Source organism: Bufo gargarizans, chromosome 3 (assembly GCF_014858855.1).
Source record: "Bufo gargarizans isolate SCDJY-AF-19 chromosome 3, ASM1485885v1, whole genome shotgun sequence".
In the NCBI taxonomy this organism is placed as follows: Eukaryota; Metazoa; Chordata; class Amphibia; order Anura; family Bufonidae; genus Bufo; species Bufo gargarizans.
In genome coordinates, this window is record NC_058082.1 from 407,841,377 (window position 1) to 407,859,166 (window position 17,790).

Sequence of the window (17,790 nt, forward strand, 5' to 3'; positions counted from 1 at the left end):
GGGAGAACGGCACTATGGGGCATCTGGTGGCACTATAGGGGCATTATTTGGGGGCACTATGGGGAAGTGGGGGTTCTAAAGGGGCCTTTTTTTCTTATTGGCACATGGGGCATTATGGCATCTGGTGGCACTAAGGGGGCATTTTTTACTGGCACATTATGGGAGGCACTATAGGGGAGGGCGGCACTATGGAGGAGTGGAGCACTATTGGGGCATATGGTGGCACTTTGAAGTGGCATTTTTTACTGGCACATTATGGGGCGGCACCATGGGGGAGAGGAGCACTATAGGGGCATCTGGGGGGTCTAAAGGGGCTTTTTTTTAATTGACACATTATGGGGGCACTATAGGGGAGAATGGCACTATGGGGCATCTGGTGGCACTATAGGGGCATTATTTGGGGGCACTAAGGGGAATTGGGGGCTCTAAAGGGGCCTTTATTCTTATTGGCACATTATGGGGGCATTATGGCATCTGGTGGCACTAAGGGGGCATTTTTTTACTGGCACATTATGGTAGGCACTATGGGGGAGAGGAGCACTATTGGGGCATTTGGTGGCACTAAGAAGGGGCATTTTTTTACTGGCATATTATGGGTGACACTATGGGGAAGGGGAGAGGAGCACTATGAGGGCATTTACTGGGGCACTATATAGGGTGTCTTTTTTTTTTTTTTTTTTTTTTTCCAGGGTTTTGCAGCAGTTCTTTTTTTTTTTTTTATATAATCTTTATTAGATTTTAATAATTTTCTTCCCCGTAACAATAATAACATGTCACAATATTATGGCAAATTGACAGGTGTCAATACATGCGGTACATTACATCTGAGGTCAGACAGACATAAGCATAAATGTGCATGTAATTACAAAGCAATAGTAACAATTACATACCAATAAGATGCTCAGTGCATTTGAATTGTGACGTTTAAGACCCTGAGACAAATCAAACTCCATGCCCCCCCCCCCCCCCTCCCTTCCCGCCCACCTAGAATGGTTCCCCCCAGTATACCGGATTACATTAAGCTTTTTTTTTTTTTTATCCTTTTTAATCAGCTAGCAACCTCCCCAGGGTTCCCGCTACCTTACGTTTCAGGTACCATTCAGAGGACACATAATGTGACATTAGTTTCTTCAGCTCCAAATTGGAATAGACAACCAGCATGAAACTTTCCCATCTTCTGAAAAAAACCTCAATGCTTTTCCCTCTGAGGGAGTTCGCCTCTAATCGCTCCATATCAAAACATTTTTTGACATGCTGTAGCACTTCATTCATTGTAGGCATTTGTGGCCGAAGCCAGTTGTTTAATATACATCTCTTGGCTGCTAGAACAATGACGTGTATAATTGGCTGTACGTGTCTGTGTTCTGGGAGAGCATGAAACAGAACAAACTCAGGAGTAATAGGAATATTTACTTGCAAGTAATTTTTAATTTGCTGCTTTCACGGACTTCCAGAATCCCACTGTCTGGGGGCATGACCAGATCCCATGTACCATATCTGATCCCCTCTAAGTGGCATTTTGGGCAGCATGTCAATCTGTCCTGCTTTTGAGACTGAGCGGAAAAGCGAAAACCGTATATTGCTTTGTGAATTAATCGGAACTGTGTTTCCCTCCACCCCTCGTTAAAGACTACTTTTCTAATTTTTTCCCACCCATGTAGTATTTTTTTCTGTGCCCCTATATCAGGGAAAACTTTATTCCAAGATGAGAAGAGCGTCTCTTCAATAGGTTTTTGCTTGGTTTCGCTGATCCCCTGATACAGCTCAGATAACGATTTCTTTGTTGTTCCCCGCCCAATAACATGATCAAAATCACTCATAGCGAACAGCGCCCTGGGGTCTTGTATTCTAGTGTATAGAAAGCTCTTTACTTGGAGAAAGGCAAAAATATGCTGAGGGCCTCTCAAGGGGAGCTTCTCACTTAGCTCAACAAATGTATAAAAACGCTGATTTCCTGTATGCCATAAATCCGAAGCCTTCATGACGCCCGCATCCCTCCAGGCCTTAAAGTGCTTAAGTTGGGTGCCCCCTGGGAATTCCGGATGACCCCATAACGGCATATATTTGGAAAGAGAAAAGGGCAATTTAAAGATTTTACGAATCTCCTTCCAAGTGGCAATAGTATCCCTTATTAGTAGACTTGATCTTATTAGAGTGGGTTGATCCGAATATTTGGTATGTAACAGGGCTCCCAGGCTCCAAGGATGCACAAGCTGCGACTCCAGTGACCTATTAGTATAAAAATTGGTATTAAAGACCCAATCAATACAGTGTCTCATGAGACTCGCCAGATTGTATAGTCTTAGACTAGGGAACGCCATACCTCCCTTTATTTTAGGCAGCTGTAATTTTGACATCGCCACCCTAGCCCTTTTCCCTGCCCAAATGAATGTACTGAAAGCTCTTTCTAATATCCTAATGTCAGAGTGCTTGAGGAGAAGTGGTATTGTCTGCATAGGGTAGAGGAGTTTTGGGATGGCTATCATTTTCAGAAGTTGACACCTGCCTCCCAGGGAAAGGGGGAGGTTCGTCCATCTCTCAATATCCGAAAGTATTTTTTTTAAAAGTGGTGGATAATTCAAGTAATAGAGTGACCCTGGCTGTTTGCCCACATGTATTCCTAAGTACTTGATGGATACTGGGGCTATCTGAACAGGGACACTAAGATTATGGAGATTTTTTCTGCAAGGGTTGTTTCTCAAAAAAAGGATTTCAGATTTAGTGACGTTGACTTTATATCCGGATACTTTCCCAAAATCTTCCAATAGGTTAAATACTTTAGTTAGATCTCTCTTGGGATTTTCTCGGAAGATTAATAAATCGTCAGCAAAAAGCGCATGTTTAATGGAGGTTTTGCCTATTTTAATGCCCTCTATGTCTTGACTAGCAGTGAGCTTGCGCGACAGTGGTTCAATTGCAAGATTGAACAGCAGGGGAGAAAGCGGACAACCCTGTCTAGTTCCTTTAAATAACCTAAAAGAGGGTGAAAGAAAACCTGGAGTGAATACCCTGGCTTGTGGGTCAGTGCATAAAGCTGTGATATACCTACGAAAAGATCCATTGAAACCCATACGGTCTAGCACAGCCTCAAGCCACCCCCAGTTCACATTATCAAATGCTTTTTCCGCATCTATTGACATTATGGCCGCAGAAGGGTGCGCTAGGGGGTGCATTTTCACTTCATCTAATACTGTCAGAACCTTTCGTAGGTTAGTTACTGCCGCTCTCCCTTTTACAAAACCCACTTGGGATGGTGAGATTAAAGAAGGCAATATACGTGCTAGTCTGTCAGCTAAAATCTTTGAGATTATTTTTAAGTCCACATTAATTAACGATATTGGCCGGTATGAAGTCGCCAACAGGGGATCCTTTCCTGGTTTCGGGAGAACCTTTATGTGGGCGGTATTGGTCTGTGGAGGGATTTCCGACCCTTGCATATACCCCGTGTAAACCAGTGACAAAGTTGGTGCAATATCTTGTACTAGAGTACGGAAGAACTCCCCCGTATACCCATCAGGACCCGGGGCTTTTCCTAATGCTAGGTTGTTAATAGTATTTGTGACTTCCTCCTACTGATACTGGCGCATTAAGTGCTTCTCTATCTGAATCTGAAAGCTTGGGGAGTTGAGTCCCTTCTAACCAGTCACCTATTCTACAGTTTTGCTGCTCTGGACATTTATATAATGTGGCATAAAAGTCCTTTAATATGTTGTTTATTCCTTTGGGATCGGAGCAAAGGGTTCCCGAACTGTCTTTAAGGTTGGAGATATTAGACACTAATCTGTGGCCCTTCGCCAAAGCCGCTAACAGCTTGCCAGCCTTATTGCCATGTCTAAAGAGATGTGCCTCCCATTTGGACTGAGCCATGTGTTCCCAACCTCTAAGAGCGCTTTCATATTCTCGTTTGGCTGTTTGCCATTTATGTAATAGAGATTGTGAGGGAGTATTCTTAAAAAGTGTATACATGGCACCAAGGTTGTCACTTAGTTGACTAATCTGTTTTTTTAGTGCAGCTTTCTTACTGAATACATAAGCCATGATACGACCCCTGACAACTGCCTTTCCCGCGTCCCATAATAACTGATGACTAGTGGAGGACTCATTGTCAGACTTATATTCAAGCCACCAACCCCTGAGTAAATCTCTAAAATTCTCATCTTTGATTAAGGCAGAGGGGAATCTCCACAGAAAATCGGAACCCTTCGGAGATTTCCGGTGTAATAAAAGTGAGACTGGTGCATGGTCGGAGATTACCATCTCCTCTATGGTGGGTTTGGAGCAAAGGCTAATGTTGTCCCTATTGGTTAAAATATAATCGATGCGCGACCAAGACCCATGCGCATGGGAATAGTGGGTATATTCCCTACCTTCAGGATTAAAAGACCTCCACAAATCCTTCAACCCAGCATCCCTTAATAAGGCATTTAATCTGTCATCCCCTTGAGGCGGTCTACCTCGAGTCGCGGTTCCACGCTGTCTATCTTCCAGGTTATTGAGGACCGTATTCATATCGCCACCAATGACCTTAACACTAACCGGATCCTGCAAAATTTGGTGTGTTAGAGACTTAAAGAAGGTAGCATCAGTGGTATTAGGACCATATATATTGTATAGGCTCAAATCGCCCGCCGGAGATGACAGATGAACATGCAATACTCTACCCTTCTCATCATTATCATGACTCACCACTTTGTAAGGGAGACCTTTTTTCAGTAAAACGAGTACCCCTGCTTTCTTACCCTCTGCAGGAGAACCTAGCACCTCTCCTACCCACAAGCGCTTCATACGAGGAAAGTCATCAAAAGTCAGATGCGTCTCCTGCAGTAAGGCTATATCCGTATGAAGGCGTTTCAGATGCTTCAGAATCATCATTCTTTTGCATGGAGATCTAAGGCCCTTAACGTTCCACGAAACAACTTTGATATGATCAGCCATTTGTATTACACAAGGTTAAGTAATATAACCATCCGGTATACTGAAGGGAATTCCACCCCCCCCTCCCCCCCCCTTCCCCTGAACATAAACCCCTGAACATAAACCTCTGAAAACAACTGTGCGAAGGTAAAGGATATCAGTTCCCCTGCCTTCGTATACAAGAACACAGAAAACATACCATGAATTCGCGCTTCACTTTTTTCCATCGTTGAGCACATAAGTTATTCAAAAGTATGGATTCCCCAATGGGCATCGGACATCAATTTTCATGTCATAACGCCAGATGAGGGAGTCCCCCTTTTTTTTTTTTTTTTTTCCCCTCTCCCCTTCACGCTTAACTTCTTCCGGGGGATCCGGGACACGCATATCTCACCCAGTTTTAAAGTAAAAGGAGTGCAGACTAGGCGTGACCGCATGTCTCAGAACCCCCGCAACAATCAGCAATTGGCAAAGCAAGTGATCAATGCAAATCCTTAAACCCGCTCAGTCTCCACATATCAGTGTCAAATCAGCAGACCCTGTACATAATATCAGCATAAGATATGAAGTTTGACCCTGAAAGCGCGGGATTTTTAGTAAGAGGGTGAGGCGAGAAGCATGAGAGCGATCTGAAATTCCCGCCGGCGCCAAATTGCCCCCCCTTTCCCCCTCATCACCTACATGTGACTAAACATTGCGAGTCCTTTAAATTCACAGTAAGACGTCTAGCCGTACTGAACTAAACATGGAGAGAAAAAGTAAAATAACAGAACATAAAACAATAATCCCCCATGGCAGTTAACTTTGTAAAACTATAAGGGAGACGCCGAGAGCAAAGGGGATCACCCTCTCCATCTCCCAAATGGCAGCCTAAGTAGCTGAGAACTTATCTGACACAGCGGTGTCATTCCGCGAGTATCTCATCCCACTTCAAGGTCCAGAGTAGTCGCGTTGGGTTTGTCCGCAGGGCGAGGTGACCTAGGTGGGCGCGGGCGTAGATCTGGACCTCTCCGCTGTGGTAGGGCTTCTCTCGACGCTTCCGGAACGTCCATGAAGGTGATCGCCGGTAGACTCGGTACTGGTTGATAGAAGATCTTTAACTCTTTAGATGCTGAATCTGGATCCAGGTAAGTAGCGGTGGACCCGTCGTGGTTGAAAATCTTCAGAATAGCTGGGAACAGGAGAGCAAAACGAGTCCCCTGCTTGATCAGGGCTGAACAGATAGGCACAAAAGCTCTTCTGCGACGAGCAACTTCTGCAGAGTAGTCCCCAAAAATTAAGATGCGTTGATTTCTTACAGTTGCCTGGCCGCCATTTTGTTTGTAGGCTCTCAGTATGGCCGCCTTGTCTGTATAGTCCAAAAACTTGACGATGACCTTGTCTCGGTCTGCTTTTTTTGGATGCTTGTAGCACGGCACTGTATGATCTTTTAGACTCCGGCTTAAGGGACGAGTTCGGGCCCACCCTGTGAGCTCTCTCCACTTTGCAGCGGTAAGTTATACCCAGCGCTTCAGGTATTTCTGACTCGCATATCTCGATCAGTTCCTTAGCCGGGATGGAGTCAGGCAATCCCACAATTCTTAAATTGCTACGTCTCGATCGATTCTCGAGATCGTCTAGCTTGTCCCAGAGCCTATTATTCTCTGCTTGGGATTTTTGTAGTTGTGCTTGCAAAGATACAGTACGAGCTTCCACCTCTTGTACTTTAAGCTCTAAGTCATCTAGCTTGGTCGAATGCAATGCTACCTCCGTCTGCAATGCCGCAAACGATTGCCCGATGGTAGTTGATAGGGCTTCTTGCAGATCTGGAAGAATGCGGGATGCTACCTCAATCGCCAGATGTTTGTAGTCCAGCTCTGGTGCTTCCAAATCCTGAGCACTGCAAGACTCCGACCGATCCTCACAAGAAGAGGACTGAGATTCCTGCATATCAGCAGTCACCGGCGCCATTTTCTCCTCCATAGGTGCCGCGCTAGACTTAGCTGGGGTCTTCTTTGATTTATTCCCCATGTGAATGAGAAAACGGTCCATAAACGAGGACTCCTCTCTTTCTGGGTGATAGTCCTGGCAGCCTGGGTCTAATCAGCAGCCAGTAACGCAATGATTTTATGTCCGATGTGCTCCCAAGCGCCGGAGCTCTCAGCTAATGCTGCTCACACGCTGGCGCCGGAACCGGAAGTCTTCAGGGTGTCTTTTTTACTGGCATACATTATGGGGACATTAGCTCAACAGCGGGTACTAAGCGGGGGTACAATAATTTTTGGGGGACATTATCTTTATACTATTAGTGTCTGGGCACAGTTATTTTTTTGTGTGCCAATAATTGTTGAGGGGGGCACTATCTGTGTGGTAGCAGTATTTCCAGGGGGACTGTTTCTGCAGTATAGTATTGGGGGCACAGCGGGCACAGTATTGGGGGTGGCAGGAAAGGGTGTTCAGAAGATGTGAAGATGATGGAAATGTGGGAAACTAATGTCTGTTTGTTAATCTCTGCAGAGACGGGAGATGGCTGAAAAATCATCATGGCGGTCTGGTCTGAATGGAGAAGATGAGGAAAGAGAACGTCTACAACAAAGGTGACATCACTGGATGTAAGAGGTAGGGGGCGCTATGTAGGAGAGGAGATGCTCCGGCTTCTCCCCCTGCCATTTGCAGAAGGAGGATTCAGAGCTGGGTGAGGACAGCCAAAGGGGGCAGCAGGCAGATGGTGGGGGGAACCACAGGCCTTGAGCAGGATCTGGGGAGGGAGGAGAGCGGAGGAACTCTCTCAGTATGATGTGTAGAGACAGGCCGCAACTATAGAATGTCAGCTGTACAGTGTTTGCTGGGAGTGGCCTATTATATGTAGGAGGGGCTTTTAATAATGGGCGGGGCCCAAAAAATTTGTTTTCCTGCAGAGCTTTTAGAATCGCCAAGTAAAAGAATCAGCACAACACACTACACCCCGTCCCTGCAGTTTTAATTATAAAGGGGGCTTAACAAAATTGAATTAGCACAGCGCACTACACATGCCACTTTTTTTGCGTTTCGGACCCCCCCTAGATTTCCTGGGTGCTCCCCTGGTCCCAGTCACCTATGCAGAGCAGGGGGTTTTCATCGGCAAAAATAGGTTAATGTCACCCACCAATGGAACAGACGATTTTTGAAAATTTCGATCCCTGTCAGCTATGCAGAGCAGGGGTTTGTATACAGTAAAAATGGTAAAATGTCACCTGAGAATGTAACAGCCGATTTTTTAAAATTTTGGTCCCTGTTATCTATGGAGAGCAGAGGTTTATTCAAGGCAAAACTGGTAAAATGTCACCCAAGAATGTAACAGACGCTTTTGCACCCCGCTCCCTCTTTTGCTGTGCTGGTGCCTCTGTGCGACCACCGCCTCTTCCTCCAACCTGCGCACGTCGCTTGCATGACCTTGATTTAATGTGGGGTCTAGTACCTCATCATCCTCCACATCATCTTCCACCCACTCTTTACCCCTGCCCTCCTTGTCGGTCTGCAGACTGCAGAAAGCCGCAGCAGTTGGCACCTGTGTTTCGTCATCACAGACGTGCTGCGGTGGTCTTCCAATGTCCTCATCCTGAAACATAAGTGGTTGGGCATCAGTGCACTCAATCTCTTCCACTTCTGGTGCAGGGCTATGTGGATGGCCCACGGAAACCCTGCCAGCAGAATCATCAAAAAGCATAACAGACTGCTGCATGACTTGGGGCTCAGACTGATTGCCTGATTTACAAGGGGGTGAGTTGAAAGAAAGATGGCCATGGGAAGACAAATTAGTCAAATGTATTTCCCTGTCCACTAGGTAAAGCTGGGGTATATCACAGCCAAAAATTGGTGAATTTCACCCAACAATTTAACAGACAAATTTGTGAAATGTATTTCCCTGTCCACTAGGTAGAGCAGGGGTATATCACAGCCAAAAAATGGTAAATGTCACCCAACAATGTAACAGGTGAATTTGTGAAATGTATTTCCCTGTCACTAGGTAGAGCAGGGGTATATCACAGCCAAAAATTGGTGACTTCCACCCGACAATGTAACAGACGAATTAGTGCAATGTATTTCCCTGTCCACTATGTAGAGGGGTATATCACAGCCAAAAATTGGTGAAATGTATTTCCCTGTCCACTAGGTAGAGCAGGGATATATTACAGCCAAAAATTGGTGAATGTCACCCGACAATGTAACAGATGAATTAGTAAAATATATTCCCCTGTCTATTAGGTAGAGCAGGGGTATATCACAGCAAAAAATTGGTGAATATCACCCAATAATGTAACAGACGAATTGCTGAAATGTATTTCCCTGTCAACTAGGTAGAGCAGGGATATAGCACAGCCAAAAACTGGTGAATTTCACCCGACAATGTAACAGACAAATTATTGATATGTATTTCCCTGTCCACTAGGTAGAGCAGGGATATATTACAGCCAAAAATTGGTGAATGTCACCCGACAATGTAACAGACAAATTAGTGAAATTTATTTCCCTGTCCACTAGGTAGAGCAGGGGTATATCACAGCCAAAAATTGGTGAATTTCACCCAACAATGTAACAGACAAATTTGTGAAATGTATATCTCTGTCCACTAGGCATAGCAGGGGGTATATCACAGCCCAAAATTGGTGAATTTCACCCGACAATGTAACAGACAAATTATTGATATGTATTTCCCTGTCCACTTGGTAGAGCAGGGGAATATCACATCCAAAAATTTGGGATATGTCACCCAACAATGTATCAGACAAATTAGTGAAATGACAAAATAACATAAGATACTTAAAAATAAAAAATAATAATCTTGATTAAGGAAGTGGAGGTTCATATGGAGTAGGAGGTTGAGGAGGCAGTGGATGTAGCGGTGTAGGTGGAAGCTGCGGTGGAGGAGGAGGAACACAGTTTTTTTGTTTTAATATTTATTTTTTATTTATTTTTAAATTAGGGTACACCCCAAAACATTGGGAAATATAAAAAATACAACGGTGAGAAAGTGCGCTGGAGTATAACAATGGCTGGGTAAGGCCGGTATACATGTCTATTCTGCACAAGGTACGGACAATTCCTGTGGGATCCATGCCTGGTTCATTATAATTGGCTGTGGGCAGGCGGCTGCGCTTGTCTATGATAACACCCACTGCCGTGTTAAACACACGCTCAGACAATACACTGGCTGCAGGGCAGGTCAGCACCTCCAAGGTGTAAAGGGCAAGCTCAGGCCATGTGCCCAATTTAGAGACCCAGAAGTTGAAGGGGCAGATCCAACATTCAGTACGTGTAGGCGTGTGCACATATACTGCTCCACCATGTTGCTGAAATGCTGCCTCCTGCTAGGACGTTCCATAGCAGCTGGTGGTGCTGATTGTTGTGGCGTGATGACAAAGCTTTTCCACATTTGGCCATGCTAACCCTGCCTTCTGAGGTGCTGGCGGTGCCCCAGCTGCGTTGGCGACCTCTTCCTCCTCCTCTGCCTTTGCCTTGTGCTTCCACTGTTCCCCCGCTGTCAGGTGTGAATGCCATCAGCAGCACTTCTACCAGCGTCCGCTTATACTTGCGCATCTTACGAAATACGCTCCAGTGACGGAATTAAGGACGGTACGTTGTACTTGTAACAGGGATCCAGCAGCATGGCCACCGAGTAATCAGCACAAGTTAGAATGTGGCCAACTCGTCGGTCGTAGCGGAGACACTGAAGCATGTAATCGCTCATGTGTGCCAGGCTGCCCAGAGGAAACAACAAGCTGTCCTCTGTGGGAGGTGTATCATCTGTGTCCTCTGTATCCCCCCAGCCACGCACCAATGTTCCCTGGCTGGACAATTGTGTACCTGGCGTATGTTGGTGCAGGAACCCACCCTCGGAGCCACTTGTGAATGACTGGCCTGAAACCCTTGTAAATAATCCCTCTTCCTCCTCCTCCTCCTGTGCCACATGCTCTTCCATCATCGCCCGAAGCGTTTTTTCAAGGAGGCATAGAAGTGGGAAAGTAACGCTGAGAACGGCGTCATCAGCCGAAGTTACGCTGCAGCGCTGACAGGCGAGCAGCAGTAGGGTGAGAACGCCAAAGGTTGTGCTCACTGCAGGCTCTGATTGCACAGCGTGCAAACTACTCGTGTCTTGTCGTCAGCACATTGTCTGAAGAACTGCCACGCCAGGGAACTCCTTGGAGCTTGCTTTGGTGTGCTCGGTCCCTTTGTGCGGTGGGCAGTAGCAGGCGTACTAACACCCAAGTGTTAACAGCCAAACAAAACTCAATATTTATTGCCCTGATTCTGTAGTTTGCAGAAACACCCCATATGTGGCCGTAAACTACTGTACGGGCACACGATAGGCCGTAGAGGGAAAGGTGCGCCGTGTGATTTTTGGAAGGCAGATTTTGCTGGACTGGTTTATTTACACCATGTCCCATTTGAAGCCCCCCTGATGCACCCCTAGAGTAGGAACTCCATAAAACTGACCCCGTCTAAGAAACTGCACCCCTCAAGGTTTTCAAAATTGGTTTTACAAACTTTGTTAACCCTTTAGGTGTTCCACAAGAGTTATTGGCAAATGGAGATGAAATTTCAGAATTAAAATTTTGGGGCAAATTTTCCATTTTAATCCATTTTTTACAGTAACAAAGCAAGGGTTAAAAGCCAAACAAAACTCAATATTTATTGCCCTGATTCTTTAGTTTTCAGAAACACCCCATAAGTGGCCGTAAACTACTGTACGTGTACACGGTAGGGCATAGAGGGAAAGGTGCGCCGTGTGGTTTTTGGAAGGCAGATTTTACTGGACTGGTTTATTTACACCATGTCCCATTTGAAGCCCCCCTGATGCACCCCTAGAGTAAAAACTCCATAAAACTGACCCCATTTTGGAAACTACGGGATAAGGTGGCAGTTTTGTTGGGACTATTTTTAGGATACATATGATTTTTGGTTGCTCTATATTACATTTTTGTGAGGCAAGGTTACCAAAAATAGAAATTCAGAAATTTTATCTCCATTTGCCATAAACTGTTGAGGAACACCTAAAGGGTTAATAAAGTTTGTAAAATCAGTTTTAAATACCTTGAGGGGTGCAGTTTCTTAGATGGGGGTCACTTTTATAGAGTTTCTACTCTAGGGGTGCATCAGGGGTTCTTCAATTGGGACATGGTGGCCCCAAAAAAGGCCATCAAAACCTGCCTTCCAGAAAAGCTTGCTATTTTAGCACCGTTTTTATTTTATGACCGTGTTCATCTGAGGGGTTAGGTCATGGGGTATTTTTATAGAGCAGATTCTTACGGACATGGCAATACCTAATATGTCTACTTTTTTAAAATGTATTTAGGTTTTACACTATATTATCCATTTATAAACAAAAAAAAAAAAAATTTTAGTATCTCCATAGTCTAAGAGTCCGTTTTTTTTTTGTTTTTAGCCGATTATCTTAGGTAGGGGCTCGTTTTTTGCAGGATGAGAGGACGGTTTTATTGGCACTATTTTGGGGGGCATATGACTTTTTGGTCGCTTGCTATTACACTTTTTGTGATGTAATTTGACCAAAAAATACCTTTTTTTGACCGTGTTCATCTGAGGGGTTAGGTCATGGGGTATTTTTATAGCAGATTCTTACGGACGCGGAGATACCTAATATGTCAACTTTTTTATTTATTTTAGTTTTACAAAATAATATTTTTGAAAACAAAAATTGTTTTGTTTTAGTGTCTCAAGTCTGAGAATTTTTTCCGAGTGGCTAAATGGAATTAAAATTGGGGAAGGGGAATATAAATTTAGTACTCCATGGAAGTGTGGTACTCCCTGAAGCAACCAATAATGCAGAGGCCTGGATGATCGGGGCACATGTCACACTGAGTAGTGGTGTCCTTCTGTATCCCCCTCCTGTGACACACTCTGCACTTTTTTGGGGACCTTCCCTTCTTTCCAGTATTGAGGACCACACCTCGAAAGTGTCCCCGAGTGTACTCCGACCTGCTCTTTCCTGGTCAGAAAAGATCAGGGCCTTGAGGACTGCCCCATACAACTGCAGGAATTTCCCTGTGTCGCCAGTGCTCCGGGACAGCACAAAAGAGTTGTTTTTTGTACCATGCCCGGGTTTTGCGCATGGCATTATATGGCTTGAGGACTTGATCAGAGAGCTCAACTCCTCCCATATACCGATTGTAGTCGACGATACACAGGGACAGGCATGATGCCGTTACTGTGAATTGTGGATAGTACAAGGACATCCCTCTTGTCCTTATATCTGACCAGCAACAAGTTCCCACTGGTAAGGGCACGGGTCTCACCCCTGGGGATAGGTACCTGGAGGGGGTGTGTAGGGAGGCCGCGTTGATTTTTCCGCACGGTCCCACAAGCGGACGTGGATCTGGCGGCGAGGGACAGGAACAAGGGGATACTAGTATAAAAGTTATCCACGTACAGGTGGTAACCTTTATCTAGCAGTGGGTGCATAAGGTCCCACACAAGTTTCCCACTAACACCCAGAGTGGGGGGACATTCCGGGGGTTGAATATGGGAATCTCGCCCCTCGTACACACAAAACTTGTAAGTGTACCCTGAGGTACTCTCACAAAGTTTGCACAGCTTCACGCCATACCTTGCCTGCTTAGAGGGAACATACTGGTGGAAAACGAGTCTCCCCTTGAAAGCAATGAGAGACTTATCAACCGCGACCTCCCTTCCAGGTACATAGGCCTCCTAAAATTTGGCCCCAAAGTGATCGATGACTGGCCTGATTTTGTACAGGCAGTCATAGGCAGGATCACCTTGGGGGGGGGGGGACATGCTGCATTATCTGCATAATGCAGGCATTTCCGGATGGCCTCAAACCAGGTACGTGTCATGGCCGTACTGTAAAGTGGGGTCTGGTAGAGGACGTCCCCACTCCAGTAATTCCTGACACTAGTTTTTTTGACATGTGCAGCACGAGGCCCCAAAACGTCCTCATCTCGGCTGCACTGACCAGAGTCCAGCCACCGGCCCTAGCCAAAAAGGAGCCCGGGTGTTGAGCAATGAACTGTTGGGCATACAGGTTTGTTTGCTCCACCATCAGGTTTACAAAGTGGTCATTGAAAAAAAGACTAAAATAGTCATATTCAGTGAAGCCCACTGTGGGAATCTGGATTCCTGCTTGGCCAACAAAATCAGGAATCACAGGCTCAAAATGCTCTGAGTTGCACCAGATAAGTTCACCGGTAGGGGGCTCAGGTGGACTTATCTGGTGTGCGTGTGTGTGGGGGACGGGTGTTCACGGACTTTGCCCTACACCTAACAGAATAAAAAAAAACTAACCCCAAAAAATAGAATATCTCAAAAAATGTAAAAAAAAAAAATATTCAAACGTGCTGTACAAAGCTGATCAGCGGTGGGGTGGGCGATGCGCTAACAGTGGCCGGACGAGTACTGGCCACAGTCAGCGCATGCCAAAAAATGCACAAAAAAACTTGCGCCCCAAAAAAATGTGTGGGGGAGGGGGGCAGGGGGGCTACACCACAGGAAAAAAAACTTTTTCCCCCCACTAACTCTCCCTCACTATCCGTGCCTAATCTACCTCTCCCTACCTCCCCAAAAAACACAGATTTGTGCCTGATGGCACAAAAAAAACCTCACACAACAGCCGGGCTCCTCTCTCTGCCGCTCCACGGACCGGTATGAGCGGGGAGAGGAGCTCCGGCAATTCAAAACTGCCGCTCCGCCCACGTGCCCAGCCGACCAATCAGCAGCGATTGCCACCTCTCAGGATCGCAGAACAGGGATTGGTGGTGTATTATCACACTACCAATCACCGTCCTATTCTGGGTTATTGGGTCTCCAGAGACCCAAATAACCCGGAAACGCAGCAAACCGCAGGTATGAATTGACCTGCAGTTTGCTGCGATCGCCGAGACGGGGGGGTCACAGGGCCCCCCTGGGCATTGACCCAAGGTGCCTGCTCAATGATTTGAGCAGGCACCTTGTTCCAATTACCGCCCGTCCTTAAGTACCAGGACATCAGGGTGTACCTGTCCGTAACAGGTTAAAGCTTGTATTGGACTGTCACAAATGCAGCAAAAGCCCCAAATGTAGTATCTAGGACAAAATGGGTGTTTTTTTAAAACCAGAATATAACTGCATTATTTAAAGCTTGTATTGGACTGTCACAAATGTAGCAAAGGCCCCAAATGTAGGGTCTTGCACAACATGGGTGTTTTTTTTTAAACCAGAATATAACTGCAGTATTTAAAGCTTGTATTGGACTGTCACAAATGCAGCAAAGGCCCCAAATGTAGTATGTAGGACAAAATTGGTGTTTTTTTTTTAAAACCAGAATATAACTGCATTATTTAAAGCATGTATTGGACTGTCACAAATGCAGCAAAGGCCACAGATGTAGGGTCTTGCACAAAATGGGTGTTTTCTTAAAACCAGAATATAACTGCAGTATTTAAAGCTTGCATTGGACTGTCACAAATGCAGCAAAGGCCCCAAATGTAGTATGCAGGACAAAATTTGTGTTTTTTAAAACCAGAATATAACTGCATTATTTAAAGCATTAGAAACAGAGGAAAAAGGAGCTCATAATGCCAAAAAGTATAAAATTTTTTATTAAAGCATGATTAAATAATCAAGAGGTATGATGCCATGAACATGATAAAACAGGAGTGGAGGACAAAAAAGCAGAAAGCGCCACCCTGGGAGGAAAACACACGGATCATCAAAATGGTAAGGTATCGTATACATGCAGCATGGGAGTAAAGTACAAAATGGAAAAAACCAAACCCATGCACAAATGGAGTATAAGGGTCGCCGGTGAGGTTCCCGCTACCACAAATATCTCAAATGGGCAATAGATGGTATACAAATGTATATAAAGAAAGTGAAAATATATTGCAGACCAGTAAAAAATTAACCAAGTAAGTAAAAAACAAGGTCCAAGGAGGGTGGTGGAGAACAGGAACTCACCGGAGGTGAACCGTGTGTGAAAGGACCCAGGGTGGCACTACCCCAACGCGCGTTCCGGCGTACCTTCGTCAGGGGGTAGCGCCGTCACTGTGAATCGGGTATAAAAAGCCAATAGGAGGATCGACACTTACTCATCCCCAGGTGTGTACGTATATAGGCGCGCGAACATCTAGGGAGAAGCATGTATTGGACTGTCACAAATGCAGCAAAGGCCCCAAATGTAGGGTCTTGCACAAAATGGGTGTTTTTGTAAAACCAGACTATAACTGCAGTATTTAAAGCTTGTATTGGATTCACAAATGCAGCTGTTACGCTGAGCGCTCCGGGTCCCCTGCTGGCCTCGGAGTGCTCACAGCGTATGCCCCCAGGCAGCACTCCAGTGTCTCGGCGTGTGCGTCCTCGCTCTCTAGGGCGCGCGCGCGCGCGCCGGGACTCTTAGATTCAAAGGGCCAGTGCACCAGTGATTGGCGCCTGGTCCAAAGGGGTTATTAAGGGTTAAGGTTTGTGAGAGGCAGTGCTGACTTAATTAGGCTTCACCTGTGCACTGCCCATTTATACCTTCTCCTCCCACAGCTTCCTGCCGGATCTTTGTGCCTTGTGCCTCAGAGAAAGCATTCCCTACTGTGTTAGTTTGCCTTGCCTGTTGCCGAACCCGTTGCTACCGTCTACTCGCCTTTGAACCTTTGCCGCCTGCCCTGACCTCTGCTACGCCCGACTATGCTCTTGCCTTCTCCCTGTGTACCACGCCTTATCAGCTGCCAGAGAGGTCGAGTTGTTACTAGGGGACACGACCTGGTAGTTACCGCCGCAGCAAATCCATCCCGCTTTGCGGCGGGTTCTGGTGAAGACCAGTAACTGCTTAGAACCGGTCCTTTAGTACAACCCACGCCATCGCCTCTCTGGTCCAGAGGATCCACTACCTGTCCTGCCGGTACGTGACAGTAAGATCCGGCCATGGATCCCGCTGATGTTCCCCAGCCAAGCCTAGCGGACCTCACCACTATTGTGGCCCAGCAGGGTCAACAGCTGGCCCAGTTGACCGCTATGTTGCAGCAGCTCCTGCCTTCTCAGCAACAGCCAGCTCCTCCGTCTGCTCCTGCTGCATCACCTCCGCCTGCAGTTGCCACCGGTTCCAGAATCCGTATGTCCCTACCAGACAAATATGACGGAGATCCTAAGCAGTGCTGTGGGTTCTTGTCGCAGTGCTCTCTCCACCTTGAGCTTCTGTCCGACCAGTTTCCTTCTGAGCGAACCAAGGTAGCCTTTATTCTCAGTTTACTGTCCGGGAAGGCCCTGGCCTGGGCTACACCACTATGGGACTGCGCAGATCCTGCCACCGCTTCCGTTCAGAGCTTCTGCCTAGAGTTCCGGAATGTTTTTCAGGAGCCTGCCCGGGTTACCTCCGCAGAGACTGCCTTACTAAATTTGACCCAAAGAAAGGTTCTTCCGTGGGTGACTATGCCATTCAGTTCCGAACCCTGGCCTCTGAGCTGAACTGGAACAATGAAGCCCTTTGCACCACCTTCAAGAAGGGACTTAACAGTGAAGTAAAGGACGTTCCGGCTGCACGTGAGCTTCCTTCCACTCTTAGTGACCTCATCTTGCTGGCCACTAGGATAGACAAACGTTTCGCCAAAAGACAAGAGGAACTCCTCCTTGAAAAGGAAAAAGCTCATCCTAGACGCTTTCCTCGTCTGGCTCACGTTTTTCTGCGTCCACCTCAACCCGCTACTGGGTTTTCCGCCGTGGAAGCCATGCAGGTGGATTGGTCACGCCTGACTCCGCAAGAATGAAGCCGCCGCAGAAACGAGAACCTGTGTCTGTACTGTGCCAGTACCGAGCACTTCCTTAGAGATTGTCCTCTCCGTCCACCGCGTTCGGGAAACGCTCGCACCTAGTAAACGTGGGAGAAGCGTTGCTAGGTGTGGATTCTTCCTCTCCACGTCTCAT